The sequence below is a fragment of the Apus apus genome, chromosome 4 (assembly GCF_020740795.1).
Source record: "Apus apus isolate bApuApu2 chromosome 4, bApuApu2.pri.cur, whole genome shotgun sequence".
In the NCBI taxonomy this organism is placed as follows: domain Eukaryota; kingdom Metazoa; phylum Chordata; class Aves; order Apodiformes; family Apodidae; genus Apus; species Apus apus.
The window spans coordinates 62,159,578-62,176,668 of NC_067285.1; the positions used below are offsets into that span (position 1 = coordinate 62,159,578).

General features: G+C 37.1%; 1 protein-coding gene across 5 annotated transcripts in view; it reads right to left on the bottom strand.

Annotated features, from left to right (window-relative positions):
- Nucleotides 1-17,091, bottom strand: part of SGMS2 (sphingomyelin synthase 2) — a 37,907-nt gene that overhangs the window by 18,608 nt on the left and 2,208 nt on the right. For 2 of the 5 annotated variants that reach the window (XM_051616882.1, XM_051616877.1), the window contains exon 2: nt 2,555-2,660. The exons of 2 other annotated variants lie outside the window; for them this stretch is intronic. The gene's annotated coding sequence lies outside the window, so the exon portion shown is untranslated. Of the gene's footprint in view, nt 1-2,554; nt 2,661-17,091 lie in introns of those variants that run through there. One more of the 5 variants, XM_051616881.1, reaches the window with a different exon arrangement.

The window sequence follows — 17,091 nt, forward strand, 5'->3', positions numbered from 1 at the left end:
ACCAAAACTGTAAAAAATGTGTCTACATAGCTATTGTAGTACCCACTTCATGTCTGAAGTTTCAGAGAACTGAGAAATACACCTCTTAATTAGATTCTCAATTATGGCAACCTATATGTAGAATGGGCTACAAATGGATCTTTGTTTTGGCCTTTAGTTACTTAAAAAAATAAATCTATTTAGACATTTCTAAGAGGAACAAATAGCAAGAATTATTCTTGCACAGGATTTGTTTCAGGCTGCATTTGTCGATTAGATAAAAAATTAGGTAAGAGCATATATTTTGTAACAACACTTTCTACAAAGAGAAAAATAATGCAGTTCACCTCTACAGAACTGACTGCCCAAGTGGAAACAAAGGCCATTTTCAGCCCTTGTCTTTATAGAGTTCTGTGAAATCACTTATCATAATTGTGATGTACTTATTCCTACTACTCTGTTCAGTTCCTATGGCAAAAGTAGAATTAGCACAGACTAAGTGTTCACTATCAGCAAATTATAATTATCTTTTTTAATTGTACCTCTAAGAGAAGTTCAACACTACCACTACCTCAAGTCTCTGCATGCCAACACAGGCTGCCACAATTTGCCATGCTATATGTACAATTACTTCATCATGATGGAAAGTAGAGCTGCTAGTCTCCCTAACCATACAGCACTCAACTCTGCTTAAGGAAAAACCTGTCACAGCCTGGAAAGTTGGGTGTTTGTGTTTTGGTCCCTCTCTCTCCCCTCCCAGAGAGGGCAGAAATTCAACCCGGTCAATAAATCCCACTGATTTCCTAGCTGCTTCTCTTACTACTGAAAGAGAGAAGAGGTAAAGGTTCAAATCACAAATATGCAAGATTCATACAAATACTTAAACAGTCAAGAAGCATTTCTAAATAAACCTCTTAGCATTGTTTCTGAAATCCACTGTCATCGCTTGAACTTTTCTAAATCCTTAATCAAGCATATGAAAACTGAAACACACACAATACCTGAACAAGACTATCTCCCCAAAACAACACCACAAGAAAACAGGTGGTGATTTCAGATGCTTTTTCTCCCTCTTACTAATCCGACTGTAAACTCTGCTTGACTAAGAAGAGGATGTTTAATCCAGCAGTCACTGATGCTTCCTACAACTAAGAATATTATTTTAGAGCAGCTGCAAAAGCAATAATGTTACCTAAACCTGTAGTAGAACACCTTTTCAACTTACACAAGTCCTCTTCTTACACACATTCTTCTATTCCCTCTGGCTACTAATGATAAGCATACAACAGAATGCTTAAGTGACAGCACAAAACAAAAATCTGAACCTGTCTAATTGCTTAAGTTTTCGAACACCAGTCTACTTAGCACTCACCTACTAAGTCAAGACTTTTCTTCTCAACACCATGTTATACAAAGAAGTCCCTGATGTAGATCAGCTATCAAAACTTGACACATTTTATATCCTGTGCCCTTGAAGCATTTTTAGAATTATGCATTTACTGAAGAACAGAGAGAATTACAGGAAGTAGCAACTGTAGTTACTTCTCTCTCTTCCCCACAACAACCTGACACCACTAGAAACACAAGTAAAATATATTTCATGATATCCAAGTAAACCTTACGAGATCAAAGAACACCTGACCTACAGATGAACAATAATCTAAAAACCTAATCTTAGAGTGGCACTCGGGTTTTTATACTAACTTTTAAGCAAAGCAATTACACCTAGAGATGTGCAGGAAGAAGTTGTGTTCCTTCCTGGTACTTTAAAATGGATTCTAAGTCATATTGATCTACCACTTCTGATGGGTCATCAAGATTATTTCAAGCAAAGTGCATACTGTGGTCAAACCTTTGTTTACACTGATAGTTCAAGGTGCTATATTTCATTTGATCAGTGATCTATAAGAACAGAAAGGCTTTCCTTTATAGCACTTTTTCAACCTGTTTCTTCCATATTCTCAAAGAAAGTAGCAACTCTGGAGGAAAAAAAAAACAACACTCTGCTTGAAGCTTTCAGTCCCTTGTTCCCAACCTGACCTACCAAACAAAACAACTGCTAAACCAGATGTGAGTTAAGTATATTCAGGTATGCAGAAGCAGGACTGAGTTTAATAGGTTTGATTATAATTTCTGTTTCCCCACAGTAAAAAAATACTTTCGGAACTGGGATCATCTTTCACCTATACAATGTTTATGATTGCAATATATAATACATCTGCTAAGTGAATTGCCTTTATCTAAAAGTTGCACGTTTATCTACATTCTCCAATAGGCTGCTTGCCTATTCTTGCTCATGTGATGCTAAAGCGCAAGTAAGATAAAGCTGTATTACAGAAGTACTGTTTATTCAAATGCTCTAAGAACTGAGATAATCAACACATTGTTACTGGTAATAAGTTTCAACTTTTATAAAAAGCATTAACTATTTACCCTGTATAAAATTATTTTCAGTAGTAGAAATAGAGCAGACACTCCTTCTACCTCTTGAGAAAGTGATTTTGCAATTCTCTCATTTAAGTTTACTAATGTACAAACAGAAGCTGTCTTTTAAGGACCAAATCTCAACTCTTACCCATATAGAGAGTAAAAGCTTCAAGGTTACTGGTTATCTATTTGTACAATCCAAATTTTACCAGTTCTGTAGAATTCTGTTTCTTCAGCAGGACCCCAGTGACTACCTAAACAAACAAAAAAGTATCTTTGAGCTCTTATCATTCTTAACACTGCTAAGTAGGCTTGCCTTAATCATGTGAAGGCATCTTCAAACTCTTCAACTGCTTGGTTCCCGGACTCCAGAGGATCATATTTCTAACGTGCATAAGGCATAAACAAAGACAGGGGTTTTTTATATGTTAACAGTCTTTCCTAAAATAAAAAGGTTTTGAGAATGGTCAGAATCATATCTGTAAAATCAGAAGCCTTAACAGAATAATTCAGGTTGGAAGATACCTCAGGAAGACTACAGGCCTCGGGCCAGAATCAGCTATGACAGATTAAATTGCTCAGTTCTTCATCCAGCTGTACCTTTAACACCTCCAAAGATACACAACCTCTCCAGGCAGCCTGCTCTGCTGCATAGTAGTTTCCACAGTGTTTGGGGTTTTTTTATTTTTTCCTGTAACTACTTCTTATTGCAAATTACATCCCTGGTGTCTCATCCTCCCGTCACTGTGAAGAGCCCAGCCCCGATGTTCCTGATGACTCTCCCTGCAGGAACAAAGAGGCTGCTAGTAGCTCCCCTTGAGCAGCCTTTTCTTCAGGCTGCAGCAACCCACATGCCCCAGTTTCCCTTCACAGGACCTGTGCTCCAGTCTCCAGACCACTCTGATGACTTCTCTGCTAGGCTTGCTTCCAGTTTATAAGTTTAACCAGAAAACCCTGGACCCCAAATCAAGGACCCCAAACCAGACAGTATTCTAGACACTTGTAAGAAGTTCTGAGCAGAGAGGAATAATCACTTCCCTCTAAACACTGGCTACACCTCTATTAAATATAGCTGGGGTAGCTTTATCTGCTTTCACTGCCAATGCACATTGCCAAATCCCTTTTCAACAGAGCCAAAAGAAATTATGACCTTTTCCCCAGAGGCTAAAGACTCCTTCACAACTTCTTCACTCCAGAAAAATGAGATTAAGCCTTCTTCCTACTTAATCCGTCCTCTCCAAGATGAGCCTGTTTCAGTATTTCAGATCTGGGCAGAAAAGTCTGCTAACCTGAACTGATACTTAAGCTCTGAATCAGCTGCTTTTGAACAAAGGCAAAAAGGTGCTCTATCACTGCAGATTTTGTACCATTGCAAAGAAACGTTTGGCTTACATCTTTTTTTCCATTCATTAAAAGTGGCTATTATAAACACTGTAGAGTGGAAGTCACTGTACTACCTCAGTCTTATCAGGCAAAATAATTCCAAAAGAGTGCCAAAAGAGACTTGTAAATAATGAGGATTTTATGTAGTTTACTGTCTGAGTCCCTCAGGCTTCTCACAGCTAATTGCTTTAACTCTGCAATAGCTTTGCAGACACTGTTGAAGAACCACTATCCAAAGCAAGATTCTTTTCAAAGAGTCAGCAAGGTTTAATGATTTTTTAAGAGCCTAACAGCACATCTGATGCCTCACATCCTTTCTAGCTCACACAAAAGCTGCAGATTTCTGGCTGTGGGGTGTGGGGGGGCAGCACAGAAGACAGAAATGTTTCAGACTGTTTTATGAAATCCTCCACCTAGTTACTGAGAGTAAAGTTTGCTCTTCATAATAGAAAGCCAGACCCAGAGATTAGTCACCAGTTTCAGTACAGGGTGGTGAGGAATCACAATGACTAATATGTCCTTCAAAGTGACTGTTACAACTTATCAACCATCAGGCAGCTAGAAGAGGAAGTCACATACTTCGAGTAAATTTATCAGTGATACAGCCTAAAAATACTTGAGTAATTACTATGAAAATGCCTGTCAAAAATTTCCCCAGTGCTACCCCAAAAAGTAGCAGTGCAAACTCCAAAATAAGAGTGTGAACATTCTTGAATATTTCCTGCAGCAATAAGAACCCTCTTCTTAGAAGTTTAAAATGAGAGGACAATAATTGCTTAAATCTGTAGACTATTTTTTACAACATTAGCAGGTAATAAGGAGCACATGCACAAGTTGTACAACCCAAATAAAAGCTATTTTAGCACTGAGGTTTTCACAGAGGTTCACACCTCATGACTCACATTTAATAAAGGACCAATACAGACATTGGTCTTTGCAAGACACACGGCATTAGAGACAACCACTAACTGTAATTCTCATCCAGTAGTTGCAGAAAAACAGCACTTGAATTCTTGGGACAGGGCTTATCTAAAACTGATCAGTATCATACTATAAACTAGTCTCACACATCCCTCAGTTTAACCGGTACATGACAAATTATGGATCTCTACAAAGAAGCAACACCTGCTGTGTTCAGAGGCTCAAAGCAATGAAAACATCCCTTTTCAGAAACACTAATATCTCCTTCTCATCCCCTTATCTTAGGGTACCCTGTATATGTATCCTGATCTACCTCTTACCCTCTGTGCCAACACTAGACATCTAGCACGCTACACGCTATATAACAAATCAGGAGAGAGTAACAGAATACCTTCTCCTCTCTCCCCTAGAAAACCCCTAGATAGCTTTCAGCTTGCTCAACTCTGATGTAGCTGCCTGGAAAGCTTCATGGATGTTACCTAAGAGGAATGATACAGCACACTAACAACACACTGATGATAAACACACAGATTAGCTGAAACTGATGATGAAACATGATCTGCTCCTTATTTTTATCTTCCTTTTATTTCCTTGCCACAACTACTTAACCCCACCTACCACCAAGTAGCAACAGCATAAGGCTCTTGCATCACAACCGACACTCTCAGTAAAAGCGAGATGGAAATACTCAGACCCCTTTTTTAAGCTGTTTGTTCACAGGCCCTGACACCCAAATTTACATCCATTTCACATACTGAATGTTTGTTCCCCCTCTCACTTTTTTTTTTTTTCAGCTTTTCATGCCATACTTCCAGATTCAAAACCAGGTAAGTTTAATTCCAACATCGAGAAATTAAGATTACTGAGCAATTTCAGTGACTACCATGATCAATCCACAGAGATGTTTATGTAGGGGATTATAACAGCAGCAGAGAATCCTTTCATAATATTTGAGCTTGCAGTTTGCAACAACCAAAATTATATCAGGTTTCCTGTAGGTAACCAGGTTATTCACCGAAATTCTACCCATCAAGCTAAAGCACTACACAGTTAAAACTCTTTTAAGAAGTCATCACAGCCTTAGCTCCCAATGCAGTCCCATGCTCTTCCTTAAGTTTGTTCAAGTATTCCATTAGCTAAAAGTTTTCTATTAATAGAGGAAAATACTTTCCACATTATGCTGACAAGAAAAAAATCATATCCTTTTTATATTATTTAATTAGTCAGGGAAGAAGACACTGTTTAGCTTTAAATACTAAACACTTAACTCCTCTACACTTCAGCACTGCCTTTTTTGTTTCTGCCACAGACTGATGAAGAGAACACACACTTCCTTAGAATTACTTCTTCTCCTGCCTGTCACACTCTCTCCCCACAATGCTGGGTATCATTGACAAATAGTTTCAAGAGGATGGCAACAGTGTGACAGTAGTAGCAAATAATTACAAATATCACCCAGATTCTGATACTTCTCCCAAATATTTTTCTATCTCTATTTGAGCTTCACCCTACAGGCAAGAAGAGGCCAAGAATACTATTAATGTGTTTTTGCTGCCCCTCACAGAGCTACTATTTACCTCAGTATTTAACTAAACCTCTCCAAACTAATTTAAACCTCTCCATTAATCCCCACCTTTTGTAATAAATATTTTCTATCCTCTACCATGTAGCAACCCTTCACTGAACACCACCACAGAAAACAAACCTTTTTCTGCCAAGCCTCTCATGAGGCTCAGCATAGATGCTTTTACCAACCACAATCCTTGCATGTTTTCCTTCCCCTTCTTAACTAAAAACTTCAGAAGTTTATTGCTTTGTTAAAGCTTTTAAAAAGGATTTAAAGAGCCAAGTTATTCAGAAAGTTTTTAAAGAACAAAGTTGGTGATGCTCATCCCAAATCTCCATTTACTAAAACTTCAAGATTAAAACTATTCCTGAAAGAAAACAGCCAAGTACCATGTTTAGCATTGCTCTTAGAAAAGCCATCACTAGATTATCTCGTTGTGGCACTAGGGAATTGCTTTGTCACATCCACATCTTGTCCATGCACACACAGTGTGACTAAACAGGTACAAATTAAAATACTAATCTAACCACTGGATTTATACTGATCTGATCCTACCAACTGGTAAAATCTGTTGTGAAAATACTGAAGTTACTCTGAATACACACAGAATGCTTCTATAATACACTGTACCACATACCTCAGGTAGTAAGTTCCACTCCATAAGCCACCTGTTATGCCCAAAGGAGGGAGACATCACTGAACCTCTTACCTTTGTAAGTATAGGAAAATAAATGATCATTCGAACTAGTCAAGCATGAATGTGAGGTGGAAATACAAGCTGGCCATCAAACTATCTGCTAAATTGCATTTGTATCAGTGGCAGTGTCACGCATCTGAATATTATTTTCCATTTCTGTTCTTAAATACTTTAACAGTAACACTACTATCACTTTACATTTCAAGTATTTCCACAGGAAAGAAAGACAAGCTGGAAGCCAAGTCTAGGTAACGAGATTTTAAAATATTTTTTGGAGGGTGGGGTGGAGGAGGGGAGAAAAGAATGTATGATCAAATAAGATGTTTCAGAAAAGACATGTGGAAAAAGTTATTTTCAAATATATTACATAGTTCTTGGTCACATTTTCATGCAAGGTGCTAAAGCTCTATAACTTTTTTCTAAATAGAAAGCATTTTATTAAAACCTACTCAAAAAGCACTTTAAAGCATTCTTATCCCATGTCCAGCCAGACATCTCAAGGAGGAAAGGAAAGAGATGTGAAAGTGGAAATGTGAAATAACTGAAATGTGGAAAGACTAACTACAAGATGACAAATGTAATAAACTGTTCCCCCAAAACACATTGCAGCAGAACTGCAGACGATAAAAGTGTTTAAAAGAATAATGTTAGCCTCTTCTCTAGACTCTAGACCAAGACCACTAATGTGAATGTGTGCTAAGTAACCATGGTGCACAGTAAATAAGTGGTGAATCAACTCCATGTGATCAGTTAAATAAGGCTAAGGAAAGAATCAAGTGTTCAACTGAAAATAGTGCAAGCATTTTTTTTTAAAGAACACAGAACTCAGCAAAATTAGGGCACAGTAAATACAGTTATTCTGGTCTAACAACTAGTGTCTTCTCATGAAGAAGGACATCTGATTACATATTTCTATTTCTTCTCTGCTGTTGCACAAATCTTCAAAACTGCTAGTTACACCAAAAGAGATTTGGATGTTCACATACTGGCTTCAGAAGGGACCTTCTAACTTTAGGGCAAATTGACATAATTTGAGGGAATTATTGCCTAGAGCAGAACTTGAAAGCTGGACACCGTAGTGGCTTGGATTTCAAGAGTTTTCATTAACACAGTACTACAGCAATTCAGGCCACCTGTTAAGGTAAACATCTACCTAAAGACAGACCAGCACAAGGGCTTCCAGAATCTCTCCTAAAATCAGCTATTCCAGCATGGCCATTTCACAGAGCCTCTGCACATACCTCTGCTCTTTACAATCCTCTCCTTGCCAGGAGCAGGACAGTGCATCCAGCTATCAGCACTGCCAATACTACCTTAAGAACACACTTCTATTCTAGAGAGACAGCAAAGGGCATGAAAGGAAGTCTTATACGGACATAATCTAGAAGGTTAACCATGCCAATTTCACTTGATAATCACTACTTCAAAAAGTACATAACTTCACAATTTCATAGATGAATAACTGAAGCACAGAGGATAACACTTGACTTCACAACATGACAAGGACAATATTAAATGTTAATACCAACTGTCTTGCATGACAGACATTGTACAATAAGAAACACCTTCACAGGAGTGCTTACAGGACTGCAATGGAGAGAGACAAAAGCCTTCTAGACTAATGCAAACCAAGCAGGAAGCAAACAGAAGATTCATGTACATTAGGCTACAATGCTATTATCCAAGTGGTACAAAGATATTAATGACAGCTGGGGCAGGCCAAGAAAATAGCCTGAAACATACTACACTAATCCCAAACAATGTGATCTCTTACAACTGCTTTATCAAGACAAGATAAAGGTCCTGGTTCAGGACTTGCAATACAAGCTGCCACCCAGAAGGGCAAGGGCATCTTATTTAGCTGGAAGCAGAAGGTACGCTGGAATACTAGTAAATTCCACCCCCTGTTAAGCAGCTCCACTCCCCTCAGTGCAGCAGTGATAGAGTTAGTTCATGCACAGTCTAGGCCATGCAATTTTAACACATATTACAGGTCACTGTTAATTTTACTTAACTGCATGAAGTAGAGTTACAACAGAATTACCTCTATTGTGTATCTGTACAAACAAAGATAAAGGATCACAAGTTACCAGTGTATTGCATGTTTTTTGTTGGTTTGGATTATGATTTTGTCTAAAAAAAAAACCCCAAAAACGAAACAGCAGGAATGTCTCTGAAGTCACAGAGAATTTATTTTTTCTTCTAATACTTCTACTTTTAATGCAGAGAGTCTTTTTCTGTGGGGTTTTTTTTGTTCGTTTTTAATAATCAGAAGCTCTTTTAATACTATGCACATATGAAAAAAATTAAAGAAACTGTTGAAAAAGTCTTTACACCACAGGGAATGCCAAATGCTCTGGCTTAAGATACAAACTGAGCTAGAATATTGTACTTTTAATCCTTCAGAAAGCAGGATCTATGCCCTACAGCAGATATGTTATCCCTTCTTAGAACTTCCCAGATGAGTTCCCATCATTCAGTACTTCACTCAAGACAAAGAACACCCAAGAAACAGGTTTTCTACACAGTAGTGTTAAGCATTACAGCAACAACAGGGAAAGAAGTCAGCTCAAAAATTACAATCCAGTCTCTGAGCAAATCTGATTTCCTTTTAAGATAATGCACGTTGTGAGCTGCCTTATGTATTGAATACTCAGATGTGTGGGTCATAAGCAGAAAAGGAGTGTTGCATTTTTGAGTCAAGACATCTTCCAAAACATTTCTTCCAACATTCCTAGGATGGCAATGCTAAAGCATTATATCTTCAACTCTGAAATAGTTCAATTCCAACAGGGTAACTAAGTATCCTAGTCTAAAAAGGACTACCCAGAGAAGGCTCTCAGCTTTCCAAAGTTTCCTCATGTCTGACAGTAAGATTTAGGAAACACATTTGGACAGAATTGAAACCTATTCAACTCCACTTCTATGGGGGAGCAGCACAAGCCTTTTTTTGATGACAAAAAACTGTGATCTCTTATTCTGCAAGGAATCCTTCAGGGCAGTCACCTGAAGTGTTTATGGTCAGAATTCACAATAAAATTTAACTGTGTTCAGATACCAGAATACTGAATATTCACAAACATATATTGAGACACTTTCTAGCAAGAACTGGTGTTTCCACTAACTCAGCTTTTGAGACAAAGTGCAGGCCTCACAGCAGACAATTAATTAAAAAAAATCAAATCAAACAAAGAATAGGGAACAAGTTACTATTCAGTTTAACTATGCAAACGATTTTCATCACACATACAGGAGGAAGAATAACATAAGAGAAGAGGATGCTCTCACACCTACATACTTGCTGTACAGTAGTAACTCCATTCTGTACTGTTAGGCAAGAGGCATATGTTGTTTGACATTTACCAACATGCAGATTTGGTCGAGAATAAACTATTTGAAATATAGCTTGATTACTTGCAAACATGGGCAATCACTCTATAGATGCCACCTGGTTAAGTGGTAAAGATAGACAAAATAGGTCATCTCAGACAAGGCTAGACTTAAATTACATCAGACTGTACATTAAACATTAGGCAAAAACTGATTCACCAGTTTTGATGCCTTGATTTCTTCAGGAAGAAGGTCCTCTTGAGCTAAGATACAGGCCCATTTGTGAGTATATCTGGCCTATGTGCCTTCAGCTCCCCAGAAAGGCTTGCTTCAGGTGAAGAATTTCAATCTCTTGCCTCAGATTAAGTCTAACATTTTGTTCATAACAAGTTTGTGCCGAAGATGGCGAGATTTAGGAGAGAAAAAAGCAGCAGTCACTTCATAGTTCAAACAATGGCCAAGAAATTCTAAACTAAGAAAGTGGAGAGGTTTTCTAGATGTACACATATTTCCAACTCACATACCTGAAATCAGTAAGTGACAGAGCAGTAGCACAAAAGAAAACAAAAAAAAAGAAGCAGAGTCTGCCTTTCCTCCTTAACTCAATCTGAACTCAATGTGAACTATACCTGTGGGACTCAAAAACAGGAGAGGAGATGTGTGGAAACAGTGTTGTAAAATGGTCATAATAGCAACAAGACAAAAAAGTAATCCTAAATAACAATACATTTGCTGTTCACTAAAAAAGTTTTTTACTCCATTGAGTTGCACTACAAATAGCAACAAAAATACTGTGTCCTGCAGTTTAAAGCCTTTTGATGAAAGGAGAAAGGCTTGTAACCTGATTCTAATTGAAAACACTATAGAATTTATCACTATAAATGTATATGTAAGTAGACTTTCCATGTTCCATTCGCAGCAATGCATGACCAAAAAATAAGCTATGTAGTATCAGTATAACACCTACTGAGTAATAAAAAACATGGAAGCTGGAGTAAGCATTTTCATTATGGTGTTACAGAATATTAATCAAGATATGGATACCAATTCTTTGAGCAAATTATGTGAGGCCTAAGTACCAACACTCCTTTTGTAGCTGCCCTTATAACTGAAATACAAACTTTGATAACCAACAACTTTTTCTGCCTATTACATGCATCACAGTCAAATTTGGACTAAACGGTGTTGCCTTAAACACGTTCTAGAAAGGCCTGCAGTGCTAAAAGCTTTATGTCCAATTTCACTACAACAGGATGCAGTGGCAGAATAGAAAGAAAGTAATGCATGCACAATCAAAATAACCTTGTGGGTAAGGTAAAATAACATAGTTCTTGGTTTTGCCCTTAAAACATGGCACAGCATAACAAGTTCCTACTTTCCTGCAACTTTTCTCTACACTCCAGGTATTTTAATTTCAGTCATTTGGTATTGAACTCCACAAATGTAAGAGAGAGAACTACTTTAATCCAAACCCTATAATGCTTAAGAGTTTATTTTAAACTTTCTGTAAATCCAAATTAAGGAAAAAAACAAAGAAAAACACAGTAACTGTTTATAGGAACATTTATCCTGCAGAATATAACTAGGGCAGCTACTTATCTTGTTCAGGCTGACCAATGACTAGATAACACTGTACACAGAAAAGCGTAAACTGTCCATAATCTGTAGAATTGTACTTTTAGAAAAAGAAACAGTACGTATTAATGAAAAGTACTTTTAGAGCAAAAAGTGCAATTATTTAGATTTTTCTTAAAGCTGAAAACTTGTTTAGCCCATCTACTTTAGCTTTGATATTTGACAGGCATTCTGCCCTGTCCTATGGTTGGTCAGCTGAGATGCATTTAATACATTTTTCTAAATTTTAAAAGTCAGCACAACTGACTTTTACCATAGACAGACATATTACTCCTACTCCACTCGACACACAAATAGCTTTGCCAATTTTTTAAAGGTTTTTTTAAAACTGCATAGAGGTAGCTAATGACCATGGTTACCAGCAAAACAAAAACAACAAAAAAAATAAGCTGTCCTCCGAGGCAAGAGCTTGCCATTCAGCTATATAGCATGTGTAGTATTCTATTTCATGGTGTTAAACACTGCAAAGATGACATTTTAAATAGAATCTGCAAACTCAGGATACAATCACTGCAGCAGACAGAAGTTTAAACCCACACCACTCAACTCTCCATATTAACTTCCAAGTTCACCATGGCTCCTTAGGAGGAGCGATGCCTTTAATACTTCTTATTCCAGAGCCAAACAGGATGCCACAGCCCTTCCTCTCAAGACTGAAGTCCATCACAGAAGTTAACACATTTCTAGGAAAACAAAAGCACTGAAAAGAGTTGGGCTTTAGTGCATGATTACTTTTAATAGTTAATACAGGCTTCAAACCATTTCAGTCAAACCTCTTTCTCACAGGCCAGAAGGAGACAACTTCACTTTGAAAGACCACTATTAACTTTCTGGCACATTTTCCACATCAATCAGAGTTGGGGCTTTTTGCTTGGGTTTTTTTTCAGAAAATTGCAAAATGACTCCCTATATGTAAGTGCAAAATATACATAGTCAGTGAAACAGAACAGGTATGTGAAAACACAAAATTAACACCTATACTTCAATAACTGTGGTTCAGCAAGTGCCTTAAGCTGGCCTTGTTACTTAAGTAGAGCCAAGTTTTGTGCTCACCAGCCTCTCCAGGACCAAGGTGGTATGCCAGAAGACACAAACGAACTCTTGTGAAGTCACACACTCCTATTGGTATATAAAATCAGAGTGAAATCAAATGAAGACCAGTCCATATTTCAGAATAGAACACTGTAAATAACTCTTATATAGTATCCATACAGATTAGTACTGTATTATAAAAATAAGAAAAAACACAAACTTGGGTAGGAATTTAATCAGGCTCCTAATACACAGGAATTAAAAGTAATGAGTTAACTTCTTAAGCTACAACATACCGATAGTTTCTCTACACTCATGAAACAACAGGTAAGCAAACAAAAACTAAGTTACTTCCTTAACTAGTAAGTATGAACTAATTCAAAGTACATCCCTAGCAATTAATTTATCTCAACATTATATAAAAAACAAAAAAATCACTTTCAAAATTTCAGTTTAAATACTTTCAAGTTTATATTGAAATTCTAATACATAAATTTGAATCAGAATAACCAGTGAAGGATGAAATTATGGAATTCTACATTAAGTGTGGTTTTTAGCACTGTTAAGACAGTAAAACAGCATTCCAGTTTTTAAAATGTCCTTTTGAGGTAGCAGGAGTGATAGGAACAGTTTGCTTCAATACAGTCTGTGTTCAGTCTTAAACCAAAACATGGGCAGTGGTATTTGTCACCCTCATAAAGCATCTACAAAGAGAAACTGCTGTTACCCATTTACAAGGCTGATGTGGGGGAAGTACAAAAAAAAAAACAGATGAGCTGTAATTACTGTAGAAATGTATTAGAACTATCAACAAGCTATAGGATTATATTGTGCCCTTTGCATGAAAAACAGAATTAACAACTATGAGGCATGACCTCCACTGCTGTTTCTCTTTAGCAAATTATGTCAAATAAGGAGACAATCTCCTTATTTAGGTGTGCTCCACTAACCAACCAGCACTAGCGTGAACATGAGCAGGAACTTGGGTGTGTGCATAAGTAAATATTTTGTCACTGTTATGTACATTTCACATAACTGAAACTAATTGTGAGAAGTCATTCAGCACTCATCATACAACAGCTTAAAATCTTAGGAAGATAAGCAGAATAAAAGCTCTAAAATGAGAAAAACTAAGAAAAGGCAACATTTTAACACGAAAAAAAACCACAAAGCGACCGGTGAGAGCAGGTGACTTCTTAATAAAGGACTTTCACAAAAGCAAATATTCAATTAAAAAATATATTGAGGAGGTATCACACGCCAGAAGACTTGTCATAACACATAAGTAAAGGAAAGCCTTTTGTTTAGGGACTTAAGCTAGGTCTTATGAGATCCATGTTCTAGACAGGCTCTGCCAGAGGCTTATTCTTTCAGGCTGGACAGATTCCTGCACTCTGATAGCTTTACAAACTCCCACCAAGACTTTAAAAAGAAAAAACAAACTAGCCAACGAAATTTAAGCTGTAGTATTAGAACACCAGAGATCTGCAATTAAACAGAATAAAAAACCTCGTATCACACTCTGCAAATGCAAACTCCAGTAAATATTGCTAGTTCAGTGACACTTTGCTGTCAGGACTTGCAAAAAGATGAAAACTGAATAAACATACTAGTATGATTTAACCCCTATTAGTAATTTAAGCTTCACTCTTGTAGCATTTGAACTTATGACAGTAGCAAGACTGACCTGGGCCTAAGATATCAGAGACACTAGGCAAAAAGATCTCTCCCAAATGGATAAAAGGTCTATAACTAGCATAAGACATGCTGCTTTATGACAAGTAACACAGAGACCTGCCTCTGAAACATCGTATTTCACTAAGAACATGATTATCAACTGCCTTGGGAGTTTGAAAACCAGCGATTACAAACTGCTGCAGGCAGTTTGTAAATTGTCAGATGGGGGATTAGACTGAACATCTTAAGTGTATTTTGCTTCCTAGTTTTGTTCTGCTTGCTTTGTTTGATTTCTTTCATGATGTCTCTCTCTTTCACCATCAAAGTCACATTACTGTAATTGAAGATACACATTTAATCACCATTTATACCTGAATGTTTTCTATTCAGTTTCAGCCACTATATACTCACATCTTACCTAAGAAACGGAATTTAACTCTACACGCTCCATTTCAGATTCCAGATTACTGCTAGATCAAAGATAATTCTGAATGAATTTATTTTAAATTCAGCCATTCTTAAGCAGAAGTGTCCATAAATGCTCTGCATTCGTTCAGTGCACATCACTCAAGTTAAGCTGATGCAACCTTCCAAAATACTCAGTGCTGCACTCAAGGGGCTCAGATCCTTTCCTCAAGGAAGAACAGGTATACAACTCTACTACACTTTGCATCAATAACCACAGACAGATAAAACACTGACTGCAAAGCTTAGTGTGAAGCTCACTACATTGCGGAAGATTTCAGTAAGGTTCAGCCTAAGGAGATCTGAATATTTAAGGAAAAAGGAACAGAAGACTAAAGAAGGGAGCAGCAAGAAATTAAGTCTAAAAGCCAGGTATAGCAAGACATCACTTTGTGACACAGCAAAGTTTACCCTTTGGAAGCCTCACAGTTCCACTAGCAGCAACTTAGGTTTTGTTTACACAGTTTATAAAGAATAAGTGGGATGTCTTTGAAACTTAAACATGGCAATTGCATGTTAATCAGCATAAACTTGGTAAGGTAAGTGAATGTCAGCCACCTGCTTTTTTGCTCAGGTACTTTGAAGTGAACAGGATGTTCTCCTTTTCCAGGGTTACACATCTGAGAAAAAGTATATTATCTTGAAAATTCAATAATTAAATATTGAATATGTACGCTTTTTTTTTACTATTAAACTGTGTTGTCAGAGTGAATGCAATAAAGTTTTCCTGACTAATAAGGAATTATTTTCTTTGAGGATTCAGACCTGAACACTTTTATTAAGAACCATTCTATTTTCAATTAACTCACCAGCTTCAGATACTCTGACAAACTATTTTAATTTCTTCATCTATACAAGACTAGTCTTCAGTATTTTTTAATGCTGTCAGACTTCAAATAACAAGAGGACCCACACTTGATACTTCATATTTTGAAAGGGACTCAACACAGAGTAAAGCAGGAAGTTTTACTCCGCAACCACAAGCTTGACCTCAAGGCACAGTAGTCCCCTTGTATTACAGATATACGTTAGCTAAGGGCTAAGAAACAAGTTTTCCAGAAGCTGATTAAGTTTTAGCATACAGTTTATTCCTATTAAAATTCGTATTGATAACTACAAGGTAGGCTTCCAAAACCAACTCTACTAGTGAGAAGTACTTTATTCTTTGTATTACACGTATCTCCACACGAGTTATTCTGGGAAAGAGAAACAGTGATAAAATAAGCAAGTGTCCTTGTATAGGAGACATTTGTGGTTATTAAAGTTCTAGAGCCTCACTAAAACAGTCAGGTTCTGTGTAGTTAAGAATTATCTTTCAAATTCTTAACTGCAGAATGGACAAGACAGTGCTTCTTGTGTTACATAAAACTTTCCAACAGCAGCTCTTAAGATCTTCTGCATCTGTTGGGACAGTGGTGCCTCAATGCCTGACATTCTTAGTGTCTGCAGCATCTTCGGGGACAGTGGTGTCCATGGTACAAACAATTGTCCCAGCAGACAGATCTCTGAAGACACTGGACCTAGTGTTACATTAATCTTCCCAGCATCTGTTTGGACTCCTGCAATACCATACCCATATTAAATGAAATGTCACAGCATCTGTACTGTCCACTCCCCATAAACATTATCAAAGAACATAGTAGGTCAAAAGCCCATAAAAATTAGAGAAAAATGTAAACAGAAGATGTATGCAATTTTATTACAAAGACCTGCATTTTCAAAGTCCATTTCTATACCAAAAAACTTAACAGTAATGAGCCGTTTCTTCAAGTGTTGTTTTTCATTCCCTGATCCTTAGAAAAACTACTAATTTTTTAAATCCATCACTTGTTTCCATATGGTTTCATTAATCCTTAAAAATCAATACACTGCTTTCCCATCTTCATAATCTTATGTGATACACTAATACAAATAAAAATTATTTGTTTTTCAGAATTAAAAATACTTGAGACAAAGTCTCTTATTCAGCTCTGCCAGA